Here is an 11,895-nt window from a genome sequence, read left to right as displayed (position 1 = left end):
CCTGCTCTAGGTTCATCTTCATGCTATACATACTTAAGGACCTGTTCTGCCAAGTGCCTCAAACACATCAGTTTAGTTCCTGCCTCAGGGCCTTGGCATTTGCAATGCCTACAAAAGGAGCAGAGTTTATGATTATATCTGTGTGGTTTCTATCTCATATCTTGTCTGCAATGAAAAGTTCTCAAAGTCCTTTGCTACCCATCCCTACCAGGCTAGTTCAAAAGTGTAGGTCTTCAACTGTCCTCCTTTGTGATGTTCCATACATTAAGCATGGAATTTAATCCCTCTTGTTCCACCTGCCCTCTTGGGATGCCACTCTAGGTGGGCCCATGTGACCACTGAGGTATCTTGTACTTTAGTAGCTCTCTTGTCAATATTTCCCTAAATGTGCTTCTCCTAACCTGGGACCCGTGGTGGGCCTGACTGAGGGTCAGTGAGTTCACAGTTGACTCTTTCACATTTGGACACAGTGGTCTGCAGTTCCTACACAGGCCACATCCTGTCTTAACTGGTTTCATCTCAGCCATCATTTGACCTACCTACTTCCCACCCAGGCTATCTGGTGTTTGTATTTGGTCCCAAGGGGAGTTCACTGTGGCTGAATCAAGCCCAAAGCACTAAGCAAACCAGGCATCTCATTGATGCGAACATAAGGGCAAGTTGGGGCCAGCCCTTCATCTGATCCTTGCAGATTGCAACCTTGACTCCTGCCCAGCCTCCAGGGTTCCAAGCTGGCCTTACCACAGCACGTACATGCAATCCAGACCCTCCTGATGCTGTGGTCTTAGTGATCTGTGTACTTACCTAACACACTGTCCCTGCACCACACCTGAGTGCATCCTTGTATCCTCAGGTGGTTCCAAGGGATGGTGCTAGCCTTCCAGGAACCCAGGAGGTCACAGCTGGTGAAGAAGTAGCACCTGTTGACTCTGGATCACTGAGGGACCTCAAATTTCCTGCTTCATGGAGGGCATGTGGCTCTCCCTGAAGGGAATGTGCCCTGTCACCCAGAGGAGGGGACCCCTCCCCCCAACATGCTTGTGCCTAGCTTTCTTTTCTAGGGAATCGGGGCTGGCATACTGCCCCATAGTATGATTGGCTTTGATTAGGGTGACTGAGCCCTTTGCCCAGTTTGCCTCATTCCTGGATATATTGTACCAGTGTATGTACTTTTCTTTGCATGGCAGGATGTGTTTTTGTTTTGGGTCTCGCGTGGATCTGCTAGGGATAGTGATTTGGGTGGTTGCCTGGGAGTATAGGGGCAGCAAGCTGAAAGAACTCAGCACCAGTGTCCCAACCCCAGCCACACAACCTTGCCAGCGAGCTCTGTTTAGATCTATAGAAGATCAGCACAGATCAAAGGAGGTTCTCTTGATACTGCTCCCATCCTCCCTGTGAAAGGTAACATTAAGTCTGACCATAACAGCGTGATCAAGAGGAGAGGAACCTGAGGGAGGAGATGGTCACTTCAAATGGGGACACGCTACAGCCATTTGGGCAGCTTCCCGCTGTCAGTACCAGATCCAGCTGCCCCCTGGGGAGTGATTCTCCTCTGACTTCTACCCTTTACTGGGTGCTCCATCATTCCTATCTTTAACATGCGGAGTGGGACTTGATTTTTTCCTAGGTAACTCTTGAATATGATGGGTTTCTCAGTTACTCAAGGACAAATGCTTGGAGGTTCCAGTTCATGTGCCTTTCTTTTTCCATGCATACTTCATAATGGCTGTGCAGGGTGGGGATTACCATGGAGTTCTGGGTTTCCCTGTGTATGTCCTGCACTCACTGCTAGCTCTTGGTCTCAGTGCCCTATCAGAAGGAAGCTCTTCGTGACTCACGGGGGATGGAATGTTCACATGTGTGAGCAGCCTTCATCTTGTCAGGGACCGTGTCTTTCTTTCATTTCTAATTTCCTTTTAAATTGGAGTGATACCTAGTACCGGCTTGCCTGTGTGTGACTGCCTCCCCGCACTTAATGTTCTGGCTTCCAGTGTTTTCACTGAGAAAATAGGACTGGGAGGCTGGGTGAGTGGAAATGGGATGGTGGCCGTGCAAGGTGAAGGTCCGGTGGTCCTTCGAGAGGCCTATCCCCTTTGTAGCATTCCAGTAACTCGGTTTGGCCTTAAGCACAGCTTCTGTTGCGGCTCCAGGTTATGATTTTGGCTCTTCTTGGCCCAAGAGGCTGTCCTCTCAAGGGTCCAGGAAACACCACTTAGGGTCACTATCAGTCTGAATCCCACTCTTGCTCTGATCACTCCCATTCCCACCCCCGGGATCCCAGTTGTATGTGTGGCCCATCTGACAATGGCAATACTTTAGACTTTGAGGCACTTACATCAACATTTTCACCAAGGCGATTCATGGAATGAGTGGCCCCCGGGGTTTGCACAGCTGGCCCCTGCTAGGCCCAGGTCTAAGGGGGCACTGGGCCCAGAGTGAGTGAATATTCACTGCGTTTTGGACACAGAAGTCCTTGTCCTGGGCAGGCCCACTGCCGCCTTAGGCGATTTCGCGGCCGGGATTCTACCCAGTTCCACCCAGCCTCTGCATCCAAAACCAGAGTAGTCTACCGAGCCCATCTCACGCCCTGAATCACGAAGCAGTGTAGGTGTCTGGGGGATGGGACTGTGATGAACTGTCTTGGGGCCGGCAGCAGCAGCCCCAGCGTCCAGGATGCCAATCCGGCCCTGCCACTGCGCATGCGTGCGCGTTGCGCTGACGTCACAATGAACTCGGCGCTTGCTTGGAGCTATTTCCTGGAGGTTGGGTGGAAGAGCGGATTAAGTGCCCTCCCTGCCTCTTCGCACCCCTGTGCTTTCTGGCCTCCTCGCACCTCCGAAGGGTACAGTGCGGGAATCCCAGGAGTTCAGGAGAACAGATCATTTGGAAGCCGCGGCGTGGTTCGTCGGTCGGCTGCACCATCCCAGCTTCAGGTGTGTGGTGTATCCGTTGCGTGACAGGGTGTGGGTTTTTCAATTTTCAGTTGTACAGGTATTTTGGGGTCTTGAGTTGGGTGGTTGTCCCGGACAGCGGGGAGCAACTAGCGGAAGGAACTCGGTAGCCATGCGCAACCAAACAAATCTTCCAGGAAGCTGCGTTTAAATCCGTGGAAGAGGAGTACACAGTTGCTGGTGATACAACTCCTGCTCTTCCTTTAAAAGGTTCTGAGAAACCCCATCACAGCTCCGTGACGAACAAGGGGAGAGGAATTCGCAAGGCCCTTCACTTGTTACCGATTTTCGTCAGGGCGGTCAGCTAGCCCACTTCCCACGCAGGCCGTCCGCAGCAGAGTCTCCTGGCAGTGAGCGAGCAAGGCGTCTGGTTGAACGGAACGCGAAGGCGAGGCCGGGGCTGGCCCGCCTCATCCGTGCAGGTGGCAGCACTCATTTCCCATCAGGCAGCAGCGGCCCGGCATTCCAGGACCTGCCACAGCGCATGCGTTCGCCTCAAGCCTGGTGCTGACGTCACAGTGAGCCGGCTTCGGCCTGCGGCAGCTTGCCAGCAGTGGGGAGGATCTGGTCGCCATGTCTTCCCGTGCACCCTGCCAGCTCCTTCAGGCCTGTCTCCACGTGTGGTTCTAGAGTGACGGTGCCGGAGTCGCGGGAGTTCAGGGGGCAGCCAGAGAAGCGGCTTTGGTAGCAAGTGGCGGACTGCAGGATCCCAGCGTATTACCATCCCCTCAGGGGAATCCGCCCGTTCACCTCGGGAAGGTACTGCCGGTGCTTGTGAGTTGCCCTGTTCTTAACCATAGGGTCGTAGGTACTGGGGCAGAGCCCTGTAGCTTGGGATGCATCTTTGTACGAGGATTTGTGAATGGACTGAGCACCCGTCTAGCTATCTGGGTGTTTTGTGGCCAGATGTGGTTGGTTTTTTCTTTTTTCGGTTGGGTTTGTTAGGGCTCTTGAATCGTGAATGGTAGTCTCGGACTTTAGAGGTCAGCTCACGGAAGGAGCACAGAACCAACACCCCACTCCGCTCCACTCACAGGAACTCAGCAGGGAACGTAGTTTAGACCTAAGAGGAAAGTGGCATGCAGGCTAAAGAAAGTGCTGGTCTCACCGTTGCTGTCTTTCAAAACAGGAATCCTCACCGTAGCTTGGTAATCAAGAAAAGGCAAGAAACTTGGGCAGCAGGTTGTTTAGCTAAGTGAGGTACATTTATGGCCAATTCAGCAATTGCCCACTGATGTCAGACTCACCTGGCTGCTGAGTGATTTCTTGGGTGTGTCCTCTTACATTTGTTTCATGTGGTTCATGTGCTCCAGTTTTTCTTTGGTCACTTGTAAGTAAGATGGGTTTCTCCGTTACTCAAGGACAGATACTTGGGGGTACAGTTAATAAGGTTTTCCTTTTCCATACAACTGTCTTAATGACCATGCAGGTAGGATTACCATGGAGTTCTGGGTACCTGTCTTTGCCTCCTGCATATCAGGTAGCTGTTGGTCTTGGTAATCGATCAGAGATGCCCCTTTTGACCCACTCTTGATAGGATGTACTGGTCTGACTAGCCTTCACCTTGTCGGCAGCAGTGTCATTTCCTGTCCTTTTTATCGGGGTGACATCCAGCTCTTGCTTTACCATATGACTCCCTGTCTACAGTGAATGTTTCGGCTTCCAGAGTTTTCACTAAAGAAGCAGGACTTGGAGTGTGGGTAAGTGGAGTGCTGGTTGTTTGGGGCTCATGCTCCTTTGAGAGGCCTCTTTGTCATCTCTGCCACCCTCCAGGACCTTGGCTTAGCCTCCATCAGCACTTCTCTGGTGGCCTGCTGAGTCCAGGTGGAAGAGAGACAGCAGACCCAGGGTCAGTGTGTTTTTAGTTGACACCTTCACTTTCAGACTGAACAGTGTCAACGTCCTGGGTAGGCCCCATGCCCAGATTTCATCCTTGCCACCATTTTGCAGACTTCCCACCCAAGCCATCTCGGCTTTGCAGCCAGATCCATGAGGGAGTCAGCTCTTGCTATATCATGCTTCCAAGCAGGGAGCAACCCAGCAGTCTGGTCACTCCAAATCTGCAGGACTTACTGAAGGTATTATGTTGACTTCACGTACTAGTGTTGGCATCGGCTGCCACTATCTGTGTTCACATTCTCATTGAAGATTGCCTTTGTGCATATTAAGTGCTTTGCTCCCCATTGGTATGTGTCTGGTCATTTTGTCCTCTATTCCTTATCAGACTTTTCTACCTGTTATTTGGAAAGAAACAGTTGCATTCATCTCCTGGACATTATCATTGTTGGAATTGTAAATATAACAGTCACTTTCGAAGCTTGGTGTTATTTAATCTGCCAGTGTGTCTTTTGTCAGTGATCATCCTTCTGTTCACCTTTGTTTGTTTTTACAATTCCCTTCTGTTTATTTCCACCCATTTGTTCCTCCATCTTAGTTCCTTTACTGATCCGTCATTTTTTTCTTTTTTTAAAATTCTTTTTAGGTAAATATTTTACGTTTAAAATTTAACTATTTATAGACATTTTGTCACATTCACTTCTTGTGTAGACATTATATACATACACATATATACTATTTATTCTTGAAAGTAGGGATATTAATATCATACAATGAAGGACTTGTGACAGTGATCATAATGTGGAGAAAGAATGATATATTACCATGTATCTGGTATAATCCACTGAAGCAATATGTATAACTATACCAAATGATATGATATCGATACAATTTTTATACTTCCACAGATAAGGGAAGGCATGATACTTGTCTTTCTGGGTCTGGTTTATTTCACTTAAAATAATCATCTTCTGTTTGTCCATTTTGTTGCGAATGTCTGAATTTCATTTTTTTTTTTTTTTGACAGGCAGAGTGGACAGTGTATTTTTGGATAATAGCCATTCTAAAGTGATAATCTCATTGTGGTTTTTATTTGCATTTTCCTGATGGCTAGTGATCCTGAGCATTTTTTCAAGTACCTATTGACCATTTGTTTGAAAAATGTTTGTATCCTTTGCTCATTTTTTTTAACTGGATTGTTTTGTCATTGAGTTTCTTGAGCTCCTTTTATATTCTGGATGTTAATCCTTTATCAGATGCATCATTTGCAAACATTTTCTTCCATTCTGTCAGTTGTCTTTTTACTTTGTAGTTTCCTTTGCTGTGCAGAAGCTTCTTAGCTTGATAGTCTATTTGTCTATTTTTTGTTTTATTGCCTGCACTTTTGAGCACTTACCTAAAGAGTCTTTATTTATGCCAATGTGTTGCAGCATTTTCCCCAATATTTCCTCTAGTCATTTGATAGTCTCATGTCATGAGTTTAGATTGTTGATCCATTTTAATTTGATTTAGGGGTGATGTTTCAGACTTCACATGCAGAAATCCAATTTTCCCACCACAATTTGTTGAAGAGACTGTCTTTTCTCCAGGGAATGACTTTAGCCCATTTGTCAAAAATTAGTTGGTTGTAGATGTGCAGATTTATTTTTGGGCTGTCTATTCTATTTCATTGGTCTACATGCTGTTTTGATTATCATAACACTGTAGTATATTTTGAAGTCTGGGATTGTGATGCCTCCAACTTTGTAGTTTAAGATTGCTTTGGCTATTCTGTTTTTGTGTGTGTGTTTCCATGTGAACTTTAGAATTGTTTTTTCTGATTTATCCCAAGGTATTTAATTTTTTTTGTAGCTGTTGTGAATGGGACTGACCTTGTAAGTTCTTTCTTAGCCACCTCATTCTTGGTGTATAATATAATTGATTTTTATGTGTTGATTTTATATCCTGAAACTTTGCTGAATTGTTTTATCACTTTGCATAGTCTCTTAAAGGAGTCTCTTGGTTTCCCTATATTAAAAATCATGTTGGGGCCGGCACTGTGGTGTAGTAGGCTAAGCCTTCACCTGTGGTGCCGATGTCTCATATAGGCACTGATTCATGTCCTGGCTACTACTCTTCTGATCCAGCTCTCTGCTTATGGCCTGGAAAAGCATTGGAAGATGACCCAAGATGGTCCAAGATGACCCTTGGACCCCTGCACCCACATGGGAGATCTGGAGGAAACTCCTGGCTTCTAACTTCAAATTGGCCCACCTCTGGCCATTGTGGCCATTTGGGGAGTGCACCAGCAGATGGAAGACCTTTCTCTGTCTCTCCTTATACCTAATTTTTAAAGGTATTAATCTTGAAAGGGAGTTGTATTTTATCAAATGCTTTCTCTGTATTGAGATTATCATATGATTTTTAGTCTTCATTTTGTTGATGTGATATATGTAGGATATAAGCCCACTTGAGACAACTTACCCACTGAAGGATGAACTCAGGACACATAAAGGTAGTGAGAACCAAGGCTTTATTCATGACCTTGCAGGGTTGGTGTCTGCTGGCAGGTACACTTCAGACAGGAACCAAGCATTCTGTCATCCCCTGATGTGCAGATCCCTTCCCCATTTACTCATTGGCTGAGTACTTTGGGAGTCACAGTCTGATTCCTTGGACATTGCCTAAGACAGGGCAGGTGATTGATTGGGTGCCCAAACCAGTTGCTAGGCAAACAGAAGGTTAGGGGACTGGCTGGGATTGTGGCAGAGGCCTTGTATGGGAAGACTTGTTAAAGTTGTTCAGAATTATCCCAAGGACAGGAGCCTTGTGGTTACAGATGGCTTTACAGATCACACAAATAGAGTGTGCAAAACATGTTTAGCAAGTTTAGTAGTTGGGTTCCCCCCCCCACTTTTTTGTAAAACTACAGTATGTGCAGCTGGATGTCTGTGTTATGGGTGGTCTAAGATTGGCCTTACTTTTTGAAAATAAACCATAAAGCATTTTTTTAGCTGTGTCACATTTATTTTCATACGTTGAACCATCCCTGCCTCACTGGGATAAATTCCACCTGGTCCAGGTGGATGATCTTCTTGAGGTGGTGTTGGATTCAATTTGCTAGTATTTTGTTGAGGATTTTTACACTTATGTCATCAGGTATATTGGTCTGTAGTTCTCGGTTTTTGTTGTATCTTTCTCCACCAGTCTGATGAGATTTCCTTCAAAAATGACCTGATGCTTTTCTCTTGCATTTTAGGATATTCTGTTTATGCTTTACTTTTGAAAGTTTGACTGTAATGTGTTGTGGTGAGGATCTTTTCTGATCATGTTTATCTGGGGTCTGTGTACTTCTCTATTTAAATGTCAGTATCTTTCTCCAAATTGGGGAAATATTCTGCTATTTCATTCTCCTATTCATTGATTTCATTGAGTAAGTTTTCCAGACCATGCATTTTTTTTCCTATTCCTTCAGGAATTCCTAAGATATGTGTATTAGGTTGATTAATGATATTCCAGAGATCCAAAACACTTTTCATTTTTTCTAATTTTTTATTCTTTTGGGGGGATATATTTCGAAAGACTTATCTTCTGGATCAGATATTTTTTCTTTTGCCTCATTTAGTCTGTTGTAAAACTGTTGACTGAATTGTTTTATTTGACTTATTGGTACTTCATATCTATTTTTATTTGGTTCTTCTTCAATATTTCAACCTCTTTGAGTTTCTCATCCATGTCATATACCAGTTTCCTTATTTCATTTAACTGTTCCTCTGTATACTCTTGTATTTTTTAGAGTAACCTCACAATCATTCGTTTGAATCCTTGTCTCAAGAATTTTATCAATCTCCCTTTTTCCACAGTCCAATATTAATTGTGTTCCTTTTGAGGAATCATATTGCCTAGTTTGTTCATACTTCTGGGATTTCTATATTGATTCTTACATATCTAGGGGATCTCTTGTTTCTATCAGTTCTAGAGGATGGTTTTAAAGGCTTTATTGATGGAGACATACCTCTCTGGGTATTGGTTTGGTAGAGTGCTTTAGCTTTAGTTCCAATTACATTTTATAGGCTCTCAATGCCTTTATTTGCTGTTGTTGATGGTAGCTGTTAGAGATCTGGACTGTTGCTGTGGCTTGGTGTGGTCACTGAGATTCCTAGTTGTCTCTCTCTTTTTTTTTTTTTTTTTAATTTTTTGACAGGCAGAGTGGACAGTGAGAGAGACAGACAGAGAAAAAGGTCTTCCTTTTTCCATTGGTTCACCCCACAGTGGCCACTGCGACTGGCGTGCTACTGCCGTGCTTCTCCTGGTCTCCCATTGTGGGTGCAGGGCCCAAGGACCTGGGCCATCCTCCACTGCCTTCCCGGGCCACAGCAGAGCGCTGGCCTGGAAGAGGAGCAACCGGGACAGAATTCGGTGCCCCAACCGGGACTAGAACCTGGGGTGCTGGCGCCGCAGGCGGAGGATTAGCCTAGTGAGCCGCAGCACCGGCCTTCTAGTTGTCTCTTTAGGAAAGGACTGGTGTGATGAGCTTCTTGGGTTTTGGGAGCAGGTCTTGGTGTTCTGGGTGTGTCTGGCATATAGATTCCCAACCAATATCCTTGTCACACACTGGAGTTGCAAGACCAATGCTGAGTATAGGAGCTGGGTGGACTTAGAGACTCCTAGCCACTGCTGAGATCCAGAGCTCCTAGTTGCACTAATGTTGAGTGCAGGAGGAAGGACCCACAGGCGCTATCAAGTGGCTGGATCTGTGAGACTGACTTTGGCCCTCCAACAGCAGGACAAGTTGTCTTGGGCCACTCTGTGTTGCTTATTGGGTTGGGTTGGGTGCAGTTACCTCAGGCTGGAGCATCAAATGAGCAGTAGCAACCAAACTCTAGCAGCTTCTGTGGGAGGGGCTGGAGCTTGAAGCCCTAAGCCCCACACTGGGCCTGAACACACATACTCTGGGCCAGAGATCCCAGGAAGCCGAATCTGTGTTCCGCTCAGTACAAAGAGCCCACCCAGTTGTCCCAGCTAGCACTGTGTTGCTGGGCTAGTTGGAATGCATAAAACTTACACTAGACTTGGGTCACGCACTTGGTGGGCCTGAGGATTTCCAGCCACTGTCCATTTGGAGGAGGAAGAGTCCACAGCAGGACTCAAGATGGGCATGGTGCAGCACCTCTGGTGGCTGTCAGTGGAGAGGAAGCTGCAGGGGCTGACTGATGTGTTCAGTTTCCTATCCCTTTACTGTGCCAGTGCAAACCAGCTGATGCATTGCTGAGTGCACAGTGCCAGTACACTTCACCCCTCCTCCCTTGACACACGCAACATCCAGGGCACCAGTAAGGTCTAATGGGCCCTCCAATCCCATTGTGAGATCTGTCCCCAGTATACAGGAGCTCTGAGCCTCTGCATAGGCAGACGGGTTGGTGCTTGGAAACCCAGCCACAACCTGCAGTTTTCCAAGTGTTTGGGGAAAGGGAAGACAGTAGGAAATACAATTCCCAATTCTGACAGGGCAGGTTCCCTTATTTCCAAAGTCCTGAAGGCTGTGTATCCCAGCTCCCCTGCTCCCACTGGCTCAGGCTGTGGGGTTATGGTTGCACTGTTGGGCCCATTTGGACATGGGGTTTCAGTCTGCCTTGTAGACTGAAGGAATGCAGGAATGTCTTCCGGGCCCCTGGAAAGAAAGACATAGGCTCTGTCTCAGTCCAGTGTGGACTTTGACAGTGACTCTCCTCTCAAGATAGAGGGGTGGGGGAAGGAACCATGCAAGTTCCTTCTCTGAGTCGAGGAGCTCTGAGTTTTCCATGGAACCCTCCTTCCTGAGCTGTTGGTCTGTGCTGTTTGGATTTCCCTGGGGAGGACGACCCAGGTAAGAGGTTTCTGTAGGCTCTGCTTACACCGACTGTCCTAATCACCTTTCCCCCCAGAACAGGGACTCCTCTGGCCTCAAGGCTGAGGCTTTCGACACTGCTGGTTTGGGTTTGTTCCTCTTTCTCTTTTCCCTATGCTGCTGCCTATTACCAGTGTCTTTTTTTTTTTTTTTTTGACAGGCAGAGTGGACAGTGAGAGAGACAGAGAGGAGAAAGGTCTTCCTTTGCCGTTGGTTCACCCTCCAATGGCCGCCCAGGCCGGCGCGCTGCGGCCGGCGCACCGCGCTGATCCGATGGCAGGAGCCAGGTACTTATCCTGGTCTCCCATGGGGTGCAGGGCCAAGCACTTGGGCCATCCTCCACTGCACTCCCGGGCCATAGCAGAGAGCTGGCCTGGAAGAGGGGCAACCGGGACAGAATCCAGCGCCCCGACCGGGACTAGAACCCAGTGTGCCGGCGCCGCAAGGCGGAGGATTAGCCTAGTGAGCCGCGGTGCCGGCTAACTAGTGTCCTAGTGTGTTGTCACTGTTCTACTGTGTCAGGTACTCTTGCTTAGGCACTTACCTCCAGATGCAGTTGCGCTGGGCCTCCTTGGTGGAGGAGCAAGCAAGACTGGCCTTCTCTGTGTGTCCACCTTGCATGTCCTTTTTCTTCTTGAAGTGTTATGCTGGAATGCTTCATGTTTCTCTTTTCTTTATACTCAATAATGATCCTGTTGCCTGATGATTCTAGATAAATGTAAGTACTAACTACCAAATAAGGATAATCTCTCCTAGAAGCTGTTAGGTCCATAGCTGTAGTCAGTATTGCCATTTTGTGTCTAAGACATTGCAAGCTTATTCCAAATTGAACTACCAGTTTCCCGAACAGACTTTCTGGACCTTCAGCTTTCCCACCTTGTTTCATGAATTTCTGTCTTTCCATTTGCTGAAGACCAAAGTCTCCATGTCAGTTTCCCCTTGCACTTTTCTCACACCTAACATTTAACCACTAAAGAAAATTTGCTTGTTTCATTACATAGCATATATTTAGGGTATAATTCTTAATGTATCATTACCACCCTGGTTAAGCCATCACCATCTTTCATATGAATTACTGCCTTAGTATCCTACTCTTACCTACTTTTTTAAAAAAATAGATGGTAAACTTTTTTTTCTAACAGTAGCCACATGTTACATCACCTCTTCTGCTCAGAACTCACCAATGGCTATTTCCCTTAAAATAAAATCCCCAATGACTGTAAGGCTTTGGATGAGACCATC

Source organism: Oryctolagus cuniculus, chromosome 18 (assembly GCF_964237555.1).
Source record: "Oryctolagus cuniculus chromosome 18, mOryCun1.1, whole genome shotgun sequence".
NCBI classification, from domain to species: Eukaryota; Metazoa; Chordata; class Mammalia; order Lagomorpha; family Leporidae; genus Oryctolagus; species Oryctolagus cuniculus.
This window is presented reverse-complemented; position numbering follows the sequence as displayed.